The following is a 22,616-nucleotide window of genomic DNA, read 5'->3' as shown; positions in this document are numbered from 1 at the left end:
GCATCTGGCGGAAATGTGAAGCTCCTTACCATATGTGGAAAATCAGCTCCCAAAGCAGTACTGATAGGAGTTAATATTGTCTGGTGCTTTTCCATTGCATAGCACCCCACGATTTGGGTCGGGTCAGCTTACTTTTGGGGACTTTTCCACTGGGTACAGTACGTATTAAAAAATACTTTTTTAGTACCACCTCGATTGGAGTTTCAAGCGAGCCAGCCTGATACCAAAACATGATGTGAAAACACTGTAGATTACTGATTGGGCTATTATGTAAAAGATTACTGTAGCTTTACCTTTGTGCTAGCTTGCGCTGTCTCAAGCAAACATGTTGTCATGTCTTAATAAAGTCTAAATAAGAACGATAAACGTAATAGTGGTGTTATATTGCATTTTAAATAGTCCCCTTTTTAGTTATAAAATCAATATTTGGTTTTATAGATGAGATAATCTGGCCAGAGGGTGATGAAGCTTTACCTCATGATGCTCAAGATCTCATCTCCAAACTACTGAGGCCTTACATACTCTCACTCATCCTTGATCCCAATTCCTTTGATCCGATAAGATTAATGGTGTATGAGAAAACCCAGAACAGAAAATCTTGAAAATAGAATAAACAGAACAGAAAATCTCTCTCTCTCTCTCTCTCTCTCTCTCTCTCTCTCTTTCTCAGGGAGTGTGTTTGAAGTGAAACAGCACCGCTTCTTCAGTGATCTGGACTGGAACAGTCTCCTGAGGCAAAAAGCTATGTTCATCCCTCAGCTGGAGTCAGAAGATGACAGTAGCTATAGTGCTACATTGACAGTATGTTTTCAGAAAGGAGGCTGAAGTAAAAATTTTAACAATACACACTTAATCACTTTCTACTGTACCTGTAGTGCAGTAATGCAACACATAGACTTAAATAAAGTTCTCTTTGACCCTTTGGCGTGCTCAGATCGGTGTCATCGCGTGGACACAAATGATGATGGTCATCTGGAGATCCTTTATTCATCATATCCAGCAAAGAGGATTGTGGGCAGAAAGATTGTAGGTTTTATGCCCTACTGTGTGCTTGATGACAAGTCAAGTGTTTATTTTTGTTTACATGTACCCTCTAATAACTACATCACATTTTACCCACTGTGCTTTTATCAAAGAAAGGAAAACATTGTAATTATGTGAATGCATTGAATTCATCTCTGTTTTTTTGTTAAAGTCGCAAGCCACCAGGGGCTATGAAAGTGAGCACTAACTGCCTTCTCACATTCGTGAGGGGGGTGGATGTTTGGGCTATTTGTTGAGGTGAAGTCAGGTGTCAGAATGCCTGAGGTGGTTATCCATCAATGTCCGGCATCCACACCATACACGCGCTAGTGAAATGTAATCTCACACACATCGTCCAGAGCAAATTCACCTGCTACCTCTCACCTCTGACACAAGCACAGTTCTTCACAAATTAAAACCTTAGAGCACACACCCACCCACCTATACACACTACTTAAATCTACCCACTCCAATAACAACAACCACTATGTCCAACCACTGCCCTTTCAACACTTCTGGGTGTGTGTCGGAGCTGAATGACAGTACAGATGGCTCACTTTATTGTAAAATTTTTAACCCTTTCTTGCATGCCATGCACTATAGTGGAGGGCTATTAAAAAAGCAATTTCTTGCGTGTGCATCAACCTCTGCTGGCTAGGAGGGAGTAAGATAAACAGCCAGATTTTGCTACCTCCCATACAAAACATGGACCAAGAACAACAGCGCAAAGGTAGCACAGTCTAAAAGGTAGCAGAAACTGACAGAAAATTTGGTTGATATCAATATTTGGTTGATATCACTATAGTTTCATCACATACTTCTCTTTAAATCCGCTTAATCATGGCCGCCATTCAGATATACTGGCTTGCTGGCAGAATCCATTAAAAGTTAGATTAAAAAAAATACAAATTAAGAAGAAACATGTCAGATGCACTTAGAGGGTTTAGAATCTGAGCTCTTTATAAGAAGATACAAATATGGCACACTAGGTTGGCTACAAGCCCATAGAGAAGCTGTGGATACAAAGGTGCCTTATGATTAATACAGTATCTTTACATTATATTTACATGTATGCAGGGCCTGAAGTTTACTTTTTTGACCAATAGCCACTGTGGCAGGTGGATTTTGAAATCCACCTGCCATAGTGACTTTTTACCAGCCAGTTTTTTTGCCTGAATAGTGAATGATAACACTGTCTTTATTGTATGAATTAAATCTAATTATTTTTAGAGCTACAAAAGTGATTTTGTCTTTGTCTTTGGATGTTTGATTAACATTAATGAGACAGACTTAAGTGTGTTAACTGTCTCTTTAAGACCAAATAAGCACAGACTGGTTTTGGGCTCTCTATACATACACTTAAGACATAAGTTTTTATTAGAAAAAGTATACTGTGAAGATCATTTTCTTTATATGTGCCCTGTCAAGAACAGAAAGATTTTATGTACGCTTGCTTTTTAGAACGCGGCTCTCCGTATGTGCACTATTGAGTGCCCTTAAACCCACACGCGCACACACAGACGGAAGGGTAATTCCAAACTGCGCACATAAACACATACATTGTTTTTCATTACTCTATTCACAAAATGTATGTTAATACTACAGTATAAGATCGGGTTGATCTGAAATGCCTGCAGTCACCCGCGGTTAGAGTCATTCAAAAATATTTTTAATGATATTTGGGGTGCGGTCGGTCGGGTCGTTTGAAATTAAGATGCCAATTAACTATTTAAACAATTACTACTTTTAAAAAATGCAGGCCATGGAGAGGGTCGGGTGCAATATTTATATATTTTTTTTTGCGGTCCGAGTTGCGTGCGGGTTAGTTGAAAACGTCGGTTGGGTGCGGGTTGTTTAAACATTGACCCGCGCATCACTGAGTCGCATTGGCTACATGCCAATGTGGCCGGTAGATTGACAGTGTTACCCGCCAATTGCAAAATTCACCCGCATTTGGCGTGTGGTCGGGTGTTAATTTCAGGCCCTGCATGTTTGCATTTGGTAGACGTTTTTATCCAAAGCAACTTATAGTGTATTTTGTCAGCATGTGTGTACACTGGAAAACGAAGTTATGTGGTGGCAATTGGGCACATGATGCATTTATACAGTCAAATGACTAGATATTATGTGTATTTTGAGAGTTGATGCTCAAAGTTATGAGAAAGCCAATTGTAATGCAGTTGTAATAATGAATGTAGGGCATTGTCAGTGTGTCGACTATACTCTAAGGCTAAAGTTGACAGTGTGGTTGAATGGATATACAAGCAAATAGAAATGCGCAAAAAAATAGCCCAAAATTTGTTGCATTTTTTAAAATCTTAATTTTTTTTTATTGTTGTAAGTAAATTAACATGATGTTTGTATTTATTCACATACTGCCAGTCCCTTGATAGGATTGATGCACAAAATTAAATAATGCAAATGACAGCAAATATATTATTTATCCAAAACAACTTAGAAACAAGTAAAAGGTGTTTGACGATCAATTTCTGTGTTTGGACTTTAGCGCAGTGGTTCTCAAACTGGGTGTCATCGCCCCCTGGGGGGCCCTGAGATGGTGCCAGGGGGCCCCAGTTTTATGACATTTTATAAAATGCATTTATTTATAATGAGTTCTGTGTAATTAAACCCTAGAAAGTAAGGCTATGAACCAACAGCACTACATTGTATGTTTTAAGAAGTTTTGGTTAATTCAAATTTTATGTTTTACAATGTTTTATGTCATAAATTTGGTGGGCACAAGTGGGTATACAAGGGGTGCTGCACGCCAAAAAAGTTTGAGAACAACTAGCGGACTTTTCCTGCCATGTTTACCTTAAGAGTGCCTTGTATGTGAATCTATTAAATGTTGGTAAATGTGCAAGGGATCTATTTAATTAAAATGTCTGTTGTATATAGCTTTTAAACTATATTCCCTTTCAGCTTCCATTTAATCATCTCTAATAAATGGATATTTAGGCGTTTGCTCACCCACTGGTCATGAGCCCCATTTAGGGAATTTCATTGCATTAATGAATGTAGAAGACGGTCACAAGAGATGTCCACACTTAATTGACACAGCATGCTAAAAGTTGGCATAAAGCCCATTAGATACAAGTGTATCTGCTGTCTCTCAAACATTCTCTGGAGCAAATACAAGCGGGTTAGAGGTTAGCCTTCTCCAAAGGCACCCACAATGGGGATAATTGGACTCCAGGCTTCATTTACCAGCCAGTGTCCATAGAGACATAAAAAGTTTGTGAAAGAAAACCCACCTCCACCTCTTTTTCCATTATGACGATATACATGACAAAAATGTTTATGAAGGTTTACATTTCCTCTCTAGATCACTTTGCAATCTCCCTATAGTACACAAGCCACTGAAGGATGAAGATGCTCTGATGACCCAATGTGTCTGTTCCCCCTCCCCTTCTCTGACAGGTAGTCGGGGGCACTGATGGATTGCTGGTTGAGTCTGTCTCTGACACCCGCTCTACATGACCGGGTAAATTCATTTCATTCCTGCCTCTCTCTACACAGCCGCCCATCCCGGCTTCCACCGCCTGACAGCCAAGCCTAATGGGGGGACCGGGCCAAATGGATTTCAGTAGAAAACCGAAGGAGGGAATAGCCTCAGGGGTGCAATAAGTTCTCCCCCTTTTCAGAATTTATTTTCCCCCGATATTCTCACTTTTCCCCCTTTCAAGTTTCCTCGAAGAGATTGGAGATGCCCTAAACTATTGATTCCATTTAAATGTGACAACTTTAAAAGGCGGGTGCATTAATCATCTGATCTTATTTACGATAACGCATCACATTTGTTGAACATTAACCTTTAAAATAGACATCATAATCTAGTCCAGTAGATAACGGGATACATTATAAATGTTGTCATCAGTTTTTCCATTTGATATTAGCCGTTAGCAATTAGTTGTAGCTGGTTATAGTTTGGCATAGAAGAATGGCAGGTGGAAGTTGCATTATGGTCTAATTGCTCTCCGTGGTACCACGTGCCAGGTGTAATGAGCCTTATTCTCTGTGATAAATGTGCACAGACACCCATAACCTGTGCAGTGTGGAAACTTGATGTTGCCTGCCAGGCAAATAGTGTGAAAGTTCAGTTGCTGAGAGCAATAAATTAATCTGTAGAGCTGAGAAATAGAGAGGAGTATTGGGATTTCAGCTCTGCTAATACTGCACACCAAGGAAACTGTAAAAGTAAGGATCTGAGAGCCTGTGGATTTTGATAGCAGTAAAGAAACCATAAATTAACCAGTGGACTGTGTTTTTTCACTGGTGAGCCTTTTAGTAAGGCCTGAACCAAATGGAACTGCTGTAGGCTATAATGCAGACTGCAGACATGACTGATTCAAATATAATGACTACACTATAGAATATTTTTATATTCTATTACTGAATATTTATAAATGGACAATAAGAATTTTGATAATGTGTACAACGGGAACAGGGTGTTGTACCTGTATTATAGAAAACGTCTCGGTTACGTATGTAACCCTCGTTCCCTTTCAGTCGGTCACTACGACGTCACGTCGTGACCGACGAATTGGGAATCCCTACCAAAACGCCACTGCAGCTGAACCCTTCCAGTGTCTGTAAAAGCCCTCCGCCCTCGACGTAAGGGGCGGAACCTAAGGCGAAATGCAGAAGGCCGGTCACTACCTGTTCCTTAACCCACGATAGTGAAGCAGCGAACTGGGGAAGCGTCTAAACTGAGCGGAGCTAGAACACTGCGGAAGCCATCCCCTAAGAAGGTTGAATGGATGACATAAAATATGAAACAACCGATAGGTTGCTCATAAAAAGTCTCTGAACAAAACATAGTATGCAGAGAGATGCAGAGCAGGCTCTGCTAAGGAAAACGTGGAGGATTAGTACCCCACGGAGTATACACACAAATGAACCCCACGTAGGGGACAAATGTGGACGCCTAGCCTACACAGGTTTACAGAGAATACATCAGTGATAGGTTGACAGCGGATGCTCCGCAACACCAGCTATCAGGGCGGTGGAGGAGAGGCAAAAACAGTTTTTTAGACGTTTTTGCCCCGATGGCCTTCCATATTGGTGCAGATGTGCAGCACCAAAATAGAGGCTCCAAGCCGACACACGAGCCGACCCTCGGCATTCTTAACTAGTTAGTAGAAAGAACCCGAGTGGAAACCGGTTCGACACGAACACTATAGAATCTTGTGAACGTATTAGGTGTCGCCCAGCCTGCAGCTCTACAAATATCTGTTAGCGAGGATCCGCGAGCCAGTGCCCAAGATGATGCCACACTGCGTGTAGAGTGAGCACGTAAATTAAATGGACAAGGCACATTCTGCTTTTGATATGCAAGGGCTATAGTATCCACAATCCAATGGGACATCCTCTGCTTGGTGACAGCTTTTCCTTTCTGCTGACCACCGTAACAAACAAAGAGCTGATCTGAGGTCCTAAAACTTTGCGTCCTGTCTATATACACACGTAGTGCACGAACAGGGCATAACAAAGCCATGGCTGGGTCTGCCTCCTCCAAAGGCAGCGCTTGGAGGTTCACCACTTGATCTCTGAAAGGAGTGGTGGGAACTTTGGGCACAAAGCCGGGCCGGGGTCTCAGTGTTACGCTGGATGCAGCCGGCCCGAACTGAAGGCACGATTCGTCGACCGAAAATGCATGAATATCCCCTATCCTCTTAACAGAAGCCAAAGCAAGGAGAGTTAATGTTTTCATAGTAAGAAATTTAACACTCACACTATGCAGAGGCTCAAATGGGGCTTCCTGGAGTGATTTCAGCACCAAGGACAGGTCCCAAGGAGGAATAGAGGGAGGACGCGAAGGATTCAGTCTTCGAGCGCCTCTGAGAAATCTAATGACCAGGTCGTGCTAACCCACTGTTCTACCGTTTACGGGTGAATGGTGAGCTGATATCGCAGCGATATCGACTTTAATAGTGGATGGTGACAGCCTATTCTCCAAACGGCGCTGGAGATATAAAAGCACAACACTAATCGGGCATTCTCGGGGGTTTTCACTTTGGGAAGAACACCAGTCGACAAACAGGTTCCATTTAAGCGCGTAAGCCTGTCTCGTAGACGGCGCTCGCGCTGCAGCAATAGTGTTAGATACCTCTTGCGGTAAATCACTCAAATCCTCCGTGCCCCGTCCAGAGACCACACATGGAGGTTCCACAGGTCGGGGCGCGGGTGCCATAATGTGCCCTCTTGTTGAGAAAGAAGGTCCTTCCTCAGGGGAATCTTCCAAGGAGGGGCTGTCGCGAGGAGAGAGAGTTCTGGAAACCAACTCCTGGTTGTCCAATACGGTGCCACCAACAGGACGCTCTCCTCGTCCTCCCGGATTTTGCATAGGGTTTGCGCAATGAGGCTCACCGGAGGGAACGCGTATTTGCGCATGTTTCGCGGCCAGCTGTGTGCCAATGCATCCACGCCGAGCGAGTCGTCGGCTAGTGAATAGAACAGGCGACAATGGGTCGTCTCTGGGGAAGCAAACAGATCTATCTGCGCTTTGCCGAAACGTCTCCAAATCTGCTGAACCGCAATGGGGTGGAGTCGCCATTCGCCGGGACGCGCAGCCCGAGAGAGCGCATCCGCCTCTACATTGAGCGTGCCCGGGATGTAAATGGCACGAAGAGACCTCAAATTCTTCTGACTCCAAGTGAGGAGATGACGGGCGAGATGCGACAGGTGACGCGAGCGTAAACCGCCTTGACGATTGATGTACGCCACGGTCGCAGTGTTGTCTGTGCGAACTAATACATCTTTGCCCTGTAACTCGTTGCTGAAACGGACGAGCGCAAGATATACAGCCCACATTTCTCGGCAATTTATGTGCCAATGCAGCTGGGGTGCCGTCCAGACCCCCGAAGCCGCAAGCCCATCGTACGTGGCCCCCCACCCCGTGTCCGAAGCATCTGTGCATACTATTGCATGCCTGGAGACCTGTCTCAGAGGCACACCGGCTCGGAGAAACGCACGGTCTGACCACGGAGTGAAAGTGCGACGACACGCAGGTGTAATGATAACACGGTGAATGCCGCGCAGCCACGCTCTCCTCGGGACTCGATCGTGAAGCCAATGCTGAAGCGGTCGCATATGGAGCAGTCCGAGCGGAGTTACAGCTGCGGCTGCTGCCATATGCCCCAAAAGCTTCTGAAATTGTTTCAGCGGGACCGCGCTCTTGCTCTTGAATGTATTCAGGCAAGTCAGAATCGACTGTACACGCGCTTCTGTTAGACGAGCTGTCAAATCGATCGAGTCCAGTTCCATACCGAGAAAAGAGATTCTCTGCACGGGGCAAAGCTTGCTCTTTTCCCAGTTGACCCGAAGACCCAAACGAGCGAGGTGTTTCAGAGTTAAATCTCTGTGATCGCACAGCGTCTGACGTGTTTGAGCTATTATGAGCCAATCGTCTAAATACGCGAGAATGCGCACACCTTTCTCTCTCAGGGGTTTTAAAGCCCTCTCCACTACTTTGGTGAATACACGGGGAGACAGAGAGAGCCCGAATGGGAGGACTTTGTACTGGTATGCTCGCCCCTCGAACGCAAAGCGGAGAAACGGCCTGTGCCGGGGGAGAATCGATACGTGGAAGTACGCGTCCTTCAGGTCGATGGATGCGAACCAATCGTTTGGACGAATGCATGGAAATATGCGCTTGGGCGTCAGCATCTTGAACGGCATTCTGTGAAGTGCACGGTTCAGCGAACGCAGGTCCAGGATCGGTCGCAAGCCGCCGCTTTTCTTGGGTACAATAAAGTAAGGGCTGTAAAACCCCGACCTCATCTCGGCTGGAGGGACCGGCTCGATCGCGTCCTTCGCCAGTAGGACAGCGATCTCCGCACGGAGGACGTGCGCATCGGCAGCTCTCACCGCAGTGAAACGAACGCCGGAGAATTTGGGGGGACGCCGGGCAAATTGGATCGCGTAGCCGAGACGAATCGTGTGTAAAAGCCAACGCGACAGGCTGGGAAGCTGTTCCCACGCCCCCAGACACCGTGCGAGAGGGACTAAAGGCACGATCGGTGTACCCGCGGCGGGCGCAACGGAGGTGATCGCCGGTGTGTGCGTATTGGCCGCACCGACAGCAGTGTTGTGCATGATAACACTCACCTGAGTCCGCTGCTGGGTGGGTGAGTAAGGGAGGCTCTGCTGAAGACACCTCACGCCACTCGATGCACCCTCTGGCGAAGGGGGAGGAAGACGATGGGTTATGAGCCCGTGATTGTCTTCTTTCCCCTGAGAAGTCAGAGAGCGCGATGGGGTTATGAGCCCGTGCGTTGCTCTCGTACTCCTCTGATGAGTCGGAGAACGAGGGGGGGTTATGAGCCCGCTCGTGTCTCCGGCGCTCATCTGAAGACCTAGAGATGGAAGTGGAATTCGCTCTTTTTGTGGAATTGTGGGTGCCGACTGAAAAGTCGGCGGAACAGAAAATTGAAACAAAGGATTCCCCAACCGGCCCTCCTCCGGTGGGGGGAGTGGTGCTTTCACCATCTCCCGAAGAGCGATCCCCTCCATCTCTAGGTCGCCCGTCTCAGGGCCGCTTCGATTTTCTTTTTCCACCCTTTGAAGCGGGCTGAGCGGGCGGGGCGGGCTGCTGACGACCGGTTCCTCACTTCTTAGAAGAGCCCCGGGGAGGAACGGAGGCGGCCGCCGCAGGACGCCCTCGGCGAGGAGCAGGCTGAGGTGCCGACGTGGACGGGGCAGGCGCAGGACGCTTCCGACGTGGCATGATCTGAGCGATGGCCTCAGTCTGCTTCTTGGCCGCGGAGAATTGCTGGGCAAACTCCTCGACCGTCTCGCCGAACAGGCCGGTCTGGGAAACCGGAGCATTCAGGAGCCGGGTCTTATCAGCATCCTTCATGTCCACCAGACACAGCCAGAGATGGCGTTCCTGGACTACCAGGGTAGACATCGCACGCCCGACGGCGCGTGCGGTGACCTTGGTCGCACGGAGCGCCAGATCCGTAGCCGCACGCAGTTCAGAGAACTCCGCCGAGTCGTGACCTCCCGCGTGCAGGTCCCTCAGAGCCTTAGCCTGGTGGACCTGCAGCAATGCAATGGCATGCAGGGCAGAGGCTGCCTCCCCACAAGCCTTGTAAGCAGCACCGGACAGCGCCGAAGACTGCTTACAGGCCCGTGAGGGGAGAGTAGGCTGGTCCCGCCAGGAGGAAGCGACACCGGCCGGACACAACTGCATCGCGACCGGCCGCTCCACTGACGGGATACCAGTGTACCCCTTGGCATCTCCACCCTCGAGAGAGGTGAGGGGTGAAGGCTGAAACGGTCGGTTCCGGGCGGAAAACGGGGTTTTCCACGACCGCGTCAGCTCTTCATGCACCTCGGGGAAGAAAGGCACCGGGGGCGAGGACTGAGAAGCCCTGGCACCCCCGAAGAACCAATCATCGAGGCGGGACGGTTCAGGTGGGGGAGGTTTAGTCCACTCCAAGCCGACCGCCTCCGCCGCCCGGGCGAGCATGGCTGCCATCTCGGGGTCGAACGCAGAAGCCGCAACCTGGCCCGAAGGCGGGAGCGGATCCGGATCGACGTCCGAGGCTGACAACCCCCCTTCCGATGTTACGGTGGACATCGCGTCGGGTGGAGGCTCGACAGAGCGCGAGGACACCGTAGAACACGGGCCGCTCGTCTCCATCGGGACCTCCGCTGGCAACGGATCAGGGCGCTGGGAGCTGCTGGACGAACCAGCAGACCGACCCAGCACCGTTATATGGAGATCATCCTTCGCAAGTCTGGTAGCTGCGCTCTTAGCAGCACCAGACTTGGAAGGCGGGCGCCGTTCCCGGAGAAACGACACCCGTCTCCGCAAATCCGCCATAGTCATGCCCTCACAGATGGAGCATGAACTATCACGCAACGCTGCCTCTGCGTGCTGGAGCCCCAGACACGAAAGACAACGCTGGTGGCCATCCCGGGGGGCGATGAACACACCGCATCCAGAAACCGAACACGGACGGAAATCCATCTTTAAAAAGACGACCCCGACCGTGACACGAATGAGTGGCTGTCTTTAAAAAGACACAAAGCTCAAACGTGCTGCTCTTTTAGGGAAATCACTCTTTTGTGCGAGCTGGTGAAACACACAGGGAGAGGCAACGCACTCACTCGAACTCAAGTCCTAAATTAAAGAGACAGAGAGAGAGAGAGAAAGGGTGGAGAAAAAACACTGCGAGCCTCCGCTGAGGTGTCTTTGCCCAACCAACTTCAGCAAGCTGAGATCTTATTTTCTTCCCTTCCAGAACAGGATCTACGAAGATCAGATAGAAAGCTTCTCGAGAGCAGATGTCTGCCGGCTTCGAAGCAATAAAAGCTAATTTGGTATTGTGCACCTGCGGCTTATATACGCACCTGGCGGGGCGGCGCCGGCATTATGCAAATACCTGCATGCCAAGTTCATTGGCGTTTTTATAGTTTCTCGAAGTAGATAGGTCACCCGCGGAGCGGTTCCCAATTCGTCGGTCACGACGTGACGTCGTAGTGACCGACTGAAAGGGAACTACAAATCAGGTGTAAGGTTTAGGGTAAGCAGATTCGATCCTGGCCTTCTGGGGGCCCTAAGCAACTTTGTGAGGGGGCCCTGTCACCTGCTACATGCCATAATAAGAAAGGCATGGTCAAATATACATTTATTTGAGTTGAATTCATTTTATTACCTGCAGGGTATTAGGGTGCATGAGTATTTTTGTGCAATAATTTTGTACTAAAAATTCTTCTTTAGTACATCTTTCTGTGCTTTATTGTGAGATGCATGAATATTTACAAAAATGTGCTAAAAGTGTATTTTAAAAAAGTATTTAGGTACCACTATGAAAGATGGGTTCAAGTTTAATATAACTGTTAACTAAATACATTTTTAATACAGAGATATATGTTAAAAACACATTTTAGTGCAAATACACATCTTAAGAACATCTTAAAAAGTACTAAAGAATAATTTGAAGTAAATTTAGTACAAAGTTAGTGCGTGAAAATAAAGCACTTTATAAATTATGGAAGTGTACTACTTTTTCATCTGGGCCAATCAGAAGGAAACGCAGAGACATACATACATATAAGCTGTGTCTTGAGAGATTTGAAGTACTTTTGTACCCATTTACCACACAAATCCTCAATAACACTATTAGCTTGCATGTGAAATGTTGATTTTTGTAATGAAAAAATCACTTAAATGATTATCTAAATTTAATTTAAATTGTTTCTGTATATTGATCTAAGTGTAGAATTCCACCTTTTGCGGGTTAGAGATAAACGTATAGAAACTACCGTTTAAGATAGAAATAGCTTTGACCAGCAGGGGGCATAGAAAGCCATTAATTTTACTGGATATGGGCAACTGCTCACATCACCACTTTAGTGATACATTTTGTGAATGTATGTATATATAAACATTAAAAAGGACCTTAAAAATAAATATTATTTCAGATAGTTTCATTTTTTCAAATTTGTGTAGTTTTTGATGCATTTTGAAATTTACAAAATGCCACAGAGACTTGTCTGAAGGTAAGTGTGTGTGTGTGTGTGTGTGTGTGTGTGTGTGTGTGTGTGTGTGTGTGTGTGTGTGTGTGTGTGTGTGTGTGTGTGTGTGTGTGTGAGTGTGTGTGTGTGTGTGTGTGTGTATTTGTACATGTGCGTGCATTAGATCACACCCCTTTATATATTTTTTTCTGCATTTGTGGCTGATTTTGATTGCCAAATTCTATACAAAGGTTCTATGGCAGTCATACCTGTGTGTGTTTGTCTGTGATTGTATGTGTGTGAGCTTGTGTTTTCTACATTGCATTTGTGCACAAGTACAAGGCCTTTATTTCTGTGTGGAAATTTTCAGATTTATGCTGGATTTATTGATTTTTTTTGACAAATGAAACAAAATTGTTTTGCATTTCCCATTCAATTTCAATTGGGGTTATATTGACCCCAAAGACCAGATTAATAATTTTTTTTACATACCTTCAAAACAACCGAATCAAGCCCAGTTTTTTGTGTATTTATAGATAGATAACGTTGGAAAAGTCACAAAATTTTATTTCTCTGAGATAACACTTTTTTAACTAATGAAATGTTGATTGGGGTCATATAGACCCCAAGGACTAATTGAGGGATAATTGCCACTAAATGGCACTATGTTAAGTGATATTTTATGCTTAAAGGAATATTCCATTTTCTTAAAAGAAAAATCCAGATAATTTACTCACCACCATGTCATCCAAAATGTTGATGTCTTTCTTTGTTCAGTCGAGAAGAAATTATGTTTTTTGAGGAAAACATTGCAGGATTTTCTCATTTTTAATGGACTTTAATAGACACCAAGTTTTTGGTGTTACACTTAACTCAACATGTAACAGTTTTTTCAACGGAGTTTCAAAGGACTATAAACAATCCCAAACGAGGCATAAGGGTCTTATCTAGCAAAACGATTGTCATTTTTGACAATAAAAATAACGCAAATAACGTAACTTAAGTGACATTAACTAGAAATGTAAATGTTATTGGGCTTTTCATGCAGAAACTTTCCAATTCACTTATGTTTATAGTGCTGTCATACCATCTCCAATATGGCAGTCCCTTTAACAACGGGCCAAAGTGCTCAATGCATTCATCAATTAGATCATTACCGGTAATTCATTAACTAGGAGAAAGAAACTCTCACTGAAAAACGGGGTATACTAAAAAAATGGTATACTGTATATACAGATAATGGTGCAGAACACAGGTACACCGTTAAATGTAAAGTTTTCACCCGAAACTGGTTTACAAGGAAAGTAAGACACATACTGGGAGAGCCTTATACAATAATCTGTATGAAATGGTTTCGTTTTCTCTCCTATTGACTAAATAAATAGTTGTGCTTAAATCTCAAAGCTGTTCTTCAGTAAGGGTTAATAATGACATATTGGGAGGGTTTGGTTTGTATGAGGGTCTGGCCACTGGGGTCTCCATCAACGTCACACTGATTGATTGGGACATCAGCCAAGATAAAAGATCCTGTCTTCCCTGCACGAGTGCCCAGCTCTCTAGGGAAGAGGTGACAGAGGAACCCCTCAAAAACATACACACCTGCAAGTACATATGCTCATATACACCTGCAGGTGGTCTCCGTGCCACAGCTCTCTCTCTCAGTCCCAGAAACACAGATGTTTCCACTCTTGTATCTCTTGAGACTCGCTGTGGCCTTTAACAGCCAACTGATGCATCCTTTGTTTTCTCTCTCCATCTTCATCTGTTTTTCATTCTCTTTCTGTTATTCTCTCACACCATCTCCTACATTACGCTGCTAATAAGACATTAAATTTTGATAGCAGAAATCCAACACTTTTCGTGTATGTTTGCCCCAAGACTCTGCAGTCTTGCTATTATTAATAATTCATCAAGGTTCTGTGTTTCTGAAAATCCCTCTTGGCTGCCTACCTATAATGAAGGTCTAAGTTCAGACTTCAGCACTGAAGAAGAAACTTTAACTTTTTTTTTCTTTCCATCCAGCCCTACAGGCAGCATTGAGTTACATTGTTACTAATGTATTTATAGTCTTTTTAGTGCTTTGGTTTTAGAAGACAGCATAACATACAGATTCAATGCCTTAGTAATCAATTGCCTGCATCACAATGATGGTTACACATTTAAGCCATAGGAGGGCAGTATTTGATTTGTATTTGAGTCGGCCAAACAAAGACAAGATTGATACAGTATTTCATATATTTTATTATTAGCTTCCATCTCATTAGTTTTTCATTTACTACAACATTTTTATTTTAAGTCATTGCTGTCTGGAACACATTTTGCAGAACAAAGCAAAATGAATGAATACATTATTAAATGACACAAATAAATGCTTAATTTACTGAAAGCAGACCTGTACATAATATTTTGTGTTATAAACACTGTATGTGAACAACAAGTAGCATTCTTGAGGTGCCTGGAAAAGTTTAACGTTGCTTTGTTAAAACCTATACCTTTAAAAATATTTGGACTGTCAAATGGTTAAACATAATAATTATTATGCATGCTTAAAGTAGTTTTTAAAATATAGCAATACTTTATGTAACACCTTTATACAATTACAAAGATACGGGAAAAGGCTAAAATAAAAAGGTTTGCTTTTAAGCAAGGACTATTTAAGCCGTACCTATAGGGCTGTACAAGGTAGATTAGACAAAAAGATTTGGAAACACTGGACTACATTAATGCATACTGTATATTGTAGTCAAAAATTCATCTTCACACAGAAATTATAGCAGTTACATTGTCCCCCTGTGGTGACAAAATGAACTGCAGATGTAAGAACAAAGACCCTCACTTTTACCTGCAGACTGCAGACATAAACTACATTATTTCATATTCACTTTCCTGTGTATCTCTGTGAAGAATTTGTTCAAGTGGAAACACAGATGGTTTCTTGTAGAGCATCGATGCCCATGCAGCTCATTATGTAACTTAATGTAAAGATATCAGGAAGAAGTAGGTTGTATAGATCCCTACATCCTATTACAGCTGAATGAACGGGCTTTTGTAGAAGAACTTAATAGGGTTATAGGCAGCTGCGTTCTTAAGTGGCGACCACTTCAGACGACAAAGCGAACAATTGCAGTGAGTGAGTGAAGTCAGAAGGGACAGATTAATTGATTTGGTCAAGGGAGACAAATATTTTCGAGCCAGAGAATTCAATTTGCTGCAAGTGAAAAACGAAAGAGGCGATCGATATTTTCCCACAACGAGAGAAAAAGTTTGATATGATTTTTCACATAGTTGCACAACATGATGGAAGGGGGGCTTATTGTCTTTGAAAAAACTACTTATAGCAGTTATATTCCGTTCCCCAAAATAAGAATTTTAAATGAGTTGGAAATATTTTACAATCAGAATTTTTTCAAGTTGTACTTTTCCCGCAGTCTCTGGGATGTTAATTCATGAAGTTTCTTTTGATTCAACCGGATTACAGAGAATATTTGATTTGCTGCTCAAGCCCCTGAGAGCTATATGCATCTTTAACATGATTTTAGAAGAAAAAAATCGGGGTACGCTTTTTGAAACTTAACTTTCTTTTTTCGTATGTCCCTCCTTCCAGAATTTGAAACTGAAACTTGTCATATCAAAAACTAAGACATTGCACTACAACTTTAGGATTTGTCCTTTGAATGAAATAGTCAATTTTTTGCTCTATTTGGAAGGGTCATGAATAATAATGTTGAGCTCTGCTCTGATTGGATGTGCGGCTCATGCCAGCAGCTCACAATAACATAACTTATATTTTAGCCTGAATCCGACGAAAATACAGATTTTGACGAACAAATCATTGTTTAGGGATGGTTAATGGACGTTTCTGAGTGGTAAGTTTGTGTTTTTTTTCAGTATAGACCTGCAAAGCGTATTAATAGAACTTCCGCCTATAACGCTAACATATAACATTAATTAGCATGTAGCGCTAACTCAGCAGTCACAACTTTGTTTTTAGCATTTTAACAACTTTGTAATTAATTTAATGTGTAATTTAATGTTGGGGCGTACATCTTAACTGTGACATCACAGTCGGTGTTATGTTGAAATTGGCCTGTTTTCCAGCAGTCTTTGCCTGCACGAAGTTTAACGTTAGATAAAATGAGGAAACAATGCGTTTGAGGCTCACGATATGTCATTATAATGTACATAGCTCTTATTATTCATCTATGCCTAGGTATATACAGTTTTTATTCTATATTTAATCACTAGCATATAGCATTAATTAGCATGTAGCTAAATCTGTAAAAATGCTATATAAATCTGTATTACAATTAATGCTTATTCACTGAAACATCAGTTTCTAAAGGACACATTTCTGCCAAACCCTAATGTTAAGTCTTGCTTTGCATCTCCTTTATACCATTTCCAGTGTGAACTGTCACTTATTAGGCTAATATTTTTACTGTCGTCTTTGCTTTTTCTTAATTTTTAATTTCACTCTATTTTGCTTTGACCTGTACCTGCTTTTATTATTTTTTTCATAATCCACCTTTTCACTCTCCTTTGTTGCCTCATTCCCCATTTCTACGACTTTCAAAGAAATTACTAGAATCTAATATTCACATCATATAAAATTTTAAAGTTACTATCCCCTTGCCAACCTCTTCTTAAATGTACTCGGAATGAATTATCCAATCCCCTTAAAATCTTACCCAGCAGGTGGCTTGAAAACAGATTCCTATGCATTCTCTGCACTGCTTATGACTGGAAAAGCTGTATTGCTAATCAGCTGTAACAGGCTAAAGTATGGAACAAGTACATCCTAATCCAGTATATTGTCCTGAAAGCTCTAGGGACATGGTTTCAATTGCAAGTACACTCATATCTGTATGCTGATTATATAAAATGGTTAATACGTTGTTAAATATGTTAAATTATTTTTCTTATTGACCTTTTCACACTTTGTGACCTATGACTCATTATACTGGTTTTGTCTTGAGACACCTCATCACCTTACTGCCCTAGTGAATTAACCTGATCCTCTACATCCACTTAACATTTGTAGGTGGTTCAGGGAGGTTCATCTGCTCAGCAGGGGAATTAAATTACCTAAGTTAACTGGTTTAGGGTTATCACTGTAGACCTATTTGAACTTCTCTTCGCAACTGATGCTGGTTTGTAAAATGGTATATAACTCCACCAACATCCACTGGCCCACTGCTTTAAATATAACCTTAATTTTACCCTGAGATCACAATGGGAAAAAAACCCTTAAAGGGGGGTTAGGGGTCTGAACAAAGTACAAGGGCTTATGCAGGCACAAATGCAAACATTTAAAAACCACTATGGACAACATATTACATCATCATTGCACAAAAACTGTTCCCACACGAGGGAAAGGATTAATTCATTAATAAATAATAAAAATAATTTAATGAACCATGAACTGTAGCAAGAATAGTAAGTTGCATGTCTTGCCTTAAATATATGTTTTTTTGCAGCAAGGATAAAAAACGTTTGTGCTATCTACGGTGTGTTTTATGCTATACATTATTGGTTGCAGAAAGCATGAAACTAATAAAACTCAAGGACTACAAACTCAGAAGAAACAGGCAAGGCTGCTGGTTCTTGAACATTACAACAAATCATTAAATTCTAATGTATCTATCAACAAATAATTTTGTTTGGTGTTCACTTAAAGGTGCAATGTGTAAATTTTAGCGGCATCTAGTGGTAAGTTTGTGAATGCAACCAGGCACATAGAGAAGCTACGGTAGCTGCCAAAGGACAAACATGTCATCGTCTGAGATAGCAGTAAGTAGCCGGTCAAGAAACAAGGTTAATATAGTCAGTCCTTCCAGAAAAACGCAGAGTTTTTTTGTGATTGTTGCAGGCAAAAATCTTTGATCTTGCGGCACATTTTCTTAAAAAAGCGATGGAATATGCGGGACATTTATGCAATTTTATGAGAAGAAACTGTGTGAACTTGCAAAAACTGTTTGTAGCTTCTGCAGCTTTTCATTGCTGTTCACGACGCCTAATTACGTCACTTCCTAACATGACAACAGGGGACATGGCTGTGCATGTGTGAAGTAAATGCAACATTTTTCAAAATGTGGGAATTATGAAATCATGCAAGCCCCACAAATTGTGCGAGCGGAAATCTGCAATTTATGCAGCGAAAGTGCAGCGTATTTAAAAAATGCTGCCCCCACATAAATATGCAGACTTTTGACTGATTATGCATTGAATCATGCAATCGCATAATCACGTTTTCTGGAGGGACTGATGTAGTAATGAAGCACCCTCTGTAGAGCAGTTTGTCACTTTAGGGCTACTGTAGAAAAATGGTGAATTACGGGGACCCATGGTGTATGTAGATTAAACAGTAATAAAAACATAATGGTTCTTATAAGGTCTTTGTACACCATTGAAAACATAGTTATGTATATTATATGGCATTTCTGTCAATAGATCCTCCTTAAATTTACACACTGCTTCTTTAATGTAAAATATCCAGAGTAAAATCAGGGTCGGAAGGACATAACTGTACATACAGTAGTGGTTACACAGAGTGAGGGCCATAAACATTGTGGTACATAATTAGTGCACATCCCTTAGTGTTTTCATATTAGAGACCTGGATTAAACATCTCTACTCATATCTCCTCTGTTATACATGAATAATTACTCTAAAATACCTTCAATTACATCCACCTCTCTATGCAGATCCACACACCCTCTCTCGGGTCTATTTTGCCACTCATCAGAATTCATGACTTCGACTAGTTGCCTCACTCCGTCAAGCAAGATGTATCGCCTCATCCAATACATCACAGTTTCCGGGAAATTAAATGCAAAAAAGGTGTGAATTTTGATGCAGCCCATATTAAAAGCGTTATAAAACATTAGAAATATAAAGCTACTTAAACTTTCTTCAGAAGGCAGACCAATCTGAATGAAACAGATCTGTAATTGTTCTCATTTTAATTATTTTAGGTTCATGTGTTATTCATACATGTAAATGTTTATTATGGACTAATAACGGGCTATAAATCAAAATGGTAAAGTCTCATGAGATGCATTGTTAGTAAGGGGTCCCATAACACTATGTAATGCATATGTGCATGCATGTGTTTCAACTTGCGGCCGTGATTAATTCCAGTAACTTTCTATCAGCAATTCGCACACTGCAGTTACTGCTGCCGAACTTCTTAATGCAATGCATTGCGGCACACGTTTTCATTGTGTATGTATGTGTGGTGTGTTGTTGGTGTGTGCGCATATGTGTCTCACCAGTTTGTGAATGGAGATTGAAACCTTCGCTCATCCATCAAACGCTGAGGGTGGAAAGCCAGTCAGGGAAATTAAAAGCCATAAGCGTACTAAGTCAATCAATACATACTTCCTGTCAGAGCTTACGATCGTCTTTCTTCATCTTTTCATATCGTTCTCATTCTCTGCTTTGAGGTTTATAACTGTCTTAACAATCCAAATAGCAATTATTTATCATTTTGATTCCATGCTTGACAAGGTGAAGCAATACAGACAATGGCTGTGGCTATGTAACACAAAACAATTTGTAATTAAATCCAATCATAACAAGCAAGAGTCCCATCAGGGGACAGTTTTGTAACTGTCATTTTTTATTTTTGAGCAGTGTTTGAAACCAAGCCGTTTTTGAGCACCATTGAGTTCCATAGTAGTATTTTGTCCTAATATGGAATTCAATAGTGCTTCTGTTTTCTGCATACAGTAATTACAAATATCTGTGTGTTTAGCAAAAAAAAGACATTTTTACAGGTTTGAAGAACATGAGGGTGATTAAATGTTCTATCCCTTTAAAAAGGCTTATTATGATACGAAATTAGCTCCTCACTGAACCTTTAATTTAGTGGGTTAATACTGATGGCAATGTTGCGTCTTAAAGGTCCTATTTTTCCAGTATTTTTTACACAATTTACTTATCTCTACAGCGCTGTTTTCACTGTCCTAAAAACGGGCTGATGTCTTCCTTGTTCTATGCAGTCCCTCCTTCAGAAATACGTAATGATTTTTGGTTGTGTAGCTTGTTTAGCGTGTTGTGATTCGACAGCAGCTTAGTTAGTAGCTTAGCTGACGACTGGCGTATTCCTGTGGGCGGAGGTTAGTTAAAAACTCTTAAATTGTCATGCATCTGGGAAGTAGGGGGCTATAGTCCAAACTGGCCGTTCTCTGTAGTCCTTAAAAATTCGGAACTCTGTTTGGCACATAAAAAATGGGATCATAAAAAATGGCGGATTATGTTGATAAGGACCATGGTAATCAGAGGCCATTAAGCTTTAAAAATGTCAAAAAAGTAAAGCCCACCACAATTAATCAACCCAATTTTTTTTGTTTTTTAAATATCTTGTCTTTAGCAGCCTTGGTCATCATTAGCTTTCATTTGAATGAAAAAGAGTGGCCAGGACATTTTGCTTTAAATAACTTAGATTATGAAATGATAATATACTAGTGATGCACCGATCGATGTTTCGGCCGCCGATATTTATCTGCCGATTTTTGATTAATTTGAAACCATCGGCATATCGGCAATAGCACGAGAAAGGCCGATACCGATTGTTTATTAATTAACTGCATAAAGAAATCCATTATATGCAAAAAATGAGTTAATGTTGATAATAAAATAAATCTGAATAGCAAAAACCACCTTTGAAGGTTGTCATGCTGTCTTATTATATTTGTTTTAGCTTAATTTGTGCCTCTCTTATTATGTTGGTCAGTTGAATGTTACAGTAATTAGATCCAATCCATGTTCAGTAAAAATATTTTGATGCAGAAATAAACTAGTTAATAGACCAACTGTATAGTATTGTATACAAGTGTTTAATATCGGTATCGGCCAGAAGATGTCTGTTTAAATCGGTATCTGTATCAGCCCAAAAAAATCCTATCCGTGCATCCCTATAATATACACTTACGGTATATTCACACGGGGCATGAGCATTAACGCTTGATGGAGAGCATGTCTGAAGCGTGGCCAACAGCCAATCACAATGACCACAACCCATGCTCCTCTGTTCTCCGGTCTTGGATAAACGTAATTGGCTGGCTTTGCACCAGGTTATTTGCATAAGGTGATTTGATGCCAGGATTGGCACTTGAAGGTGACGTTACACAGACGGATTCACAATTCTGTTCGGCAACGCATGACGTCACCCATTGAAAGTAAATGTGAAGTGTTAACACTGAAGCCCCGTGTTAATGTACCGTTGCTGTGCTACATGATCTCCTTTGGACCAATGAGGTATCATAATATGTGCCTTCAGTGCCTTATAGCACTGCCTTACTGTATATGGAAAGATTCCCATAGTACCTTTACAAACTTGTTTGATGCACAATATGACAAGGTAAAGTTCAGATGCAGGTGACCTAAGGTGCAGTTAGAAAGCAGCACAATCCTTCTTTAAGACTTTAAGCACAGTATTATTGGTTCACTGAAACAATCAAAATCCTACTCAAGATCTTTGACACGGTATACGCTAACAGAACTGACAAGCTAAGAGGCTAATCGGCTAAAGTTAAATCTGCAGCCTGCTAACAAGGCATCTGAGCTTAGGGTCTAAGGATGAGCCAAGACAAGAGCTGTCGAAGACATCTCGACACATAAAGGACTTCTTTCATTTCCAATCATTTTTATGGCTGCTAGCCCCAATAACTGCTTAATGACTGCTTAAACAGACTATTTTGCTATTTATTTATCCATTTAAAACAACTTTTGCCGTTATGCCGTTCTTGATTTAATATTGTAAAGGAACATAATGGGATTATGTATAAAGAATATGTAGATATAAAAACACAAGAAAGAGTACAGTAATATAGCACGATGAGTAAGGATCAAATGTAATCACCCATTTTGGTTTTAAAACCTCAATGCATAAAGTTCTGTTTAGCTTCAGGTCTTTATGGAGCCATCAAGCACCTTAGAAATGTAAGAGGTGTTCTTGCGTTAATTTGCGGATGTGATGTTACAATGCAGCACTGTACTAAAGTATGTGTGGTATGCTGCAGCTCAGGATCTGTTCACGTATCCTGCCAAAGTGGATGTTTATGAAGGCTGAGAACACACAGACACACCTCTTAAATCAGAAATGGAATTACTGACAGACT

Source organism: Paramisgurnus dabryanus, chromosome 7 (genome assembly GCF_030506205.2).
Source record: "Paramisgurnus dabryanus chromosome 7, PD_genome_1.1, whole genome shotgun sequence".
NCBI classification, from domain to species: Eukaryota; Metazoa; Chordata; class Actinopteri; order Cypriniformes; family Cobitidae; genus Paramisgurnus; species Paramisgurnus dabryanus.
The sequence above is the reverse complement of the archived record's forward strand: the minus strand, read 5'-3'. Positions refer to the sequence as shown.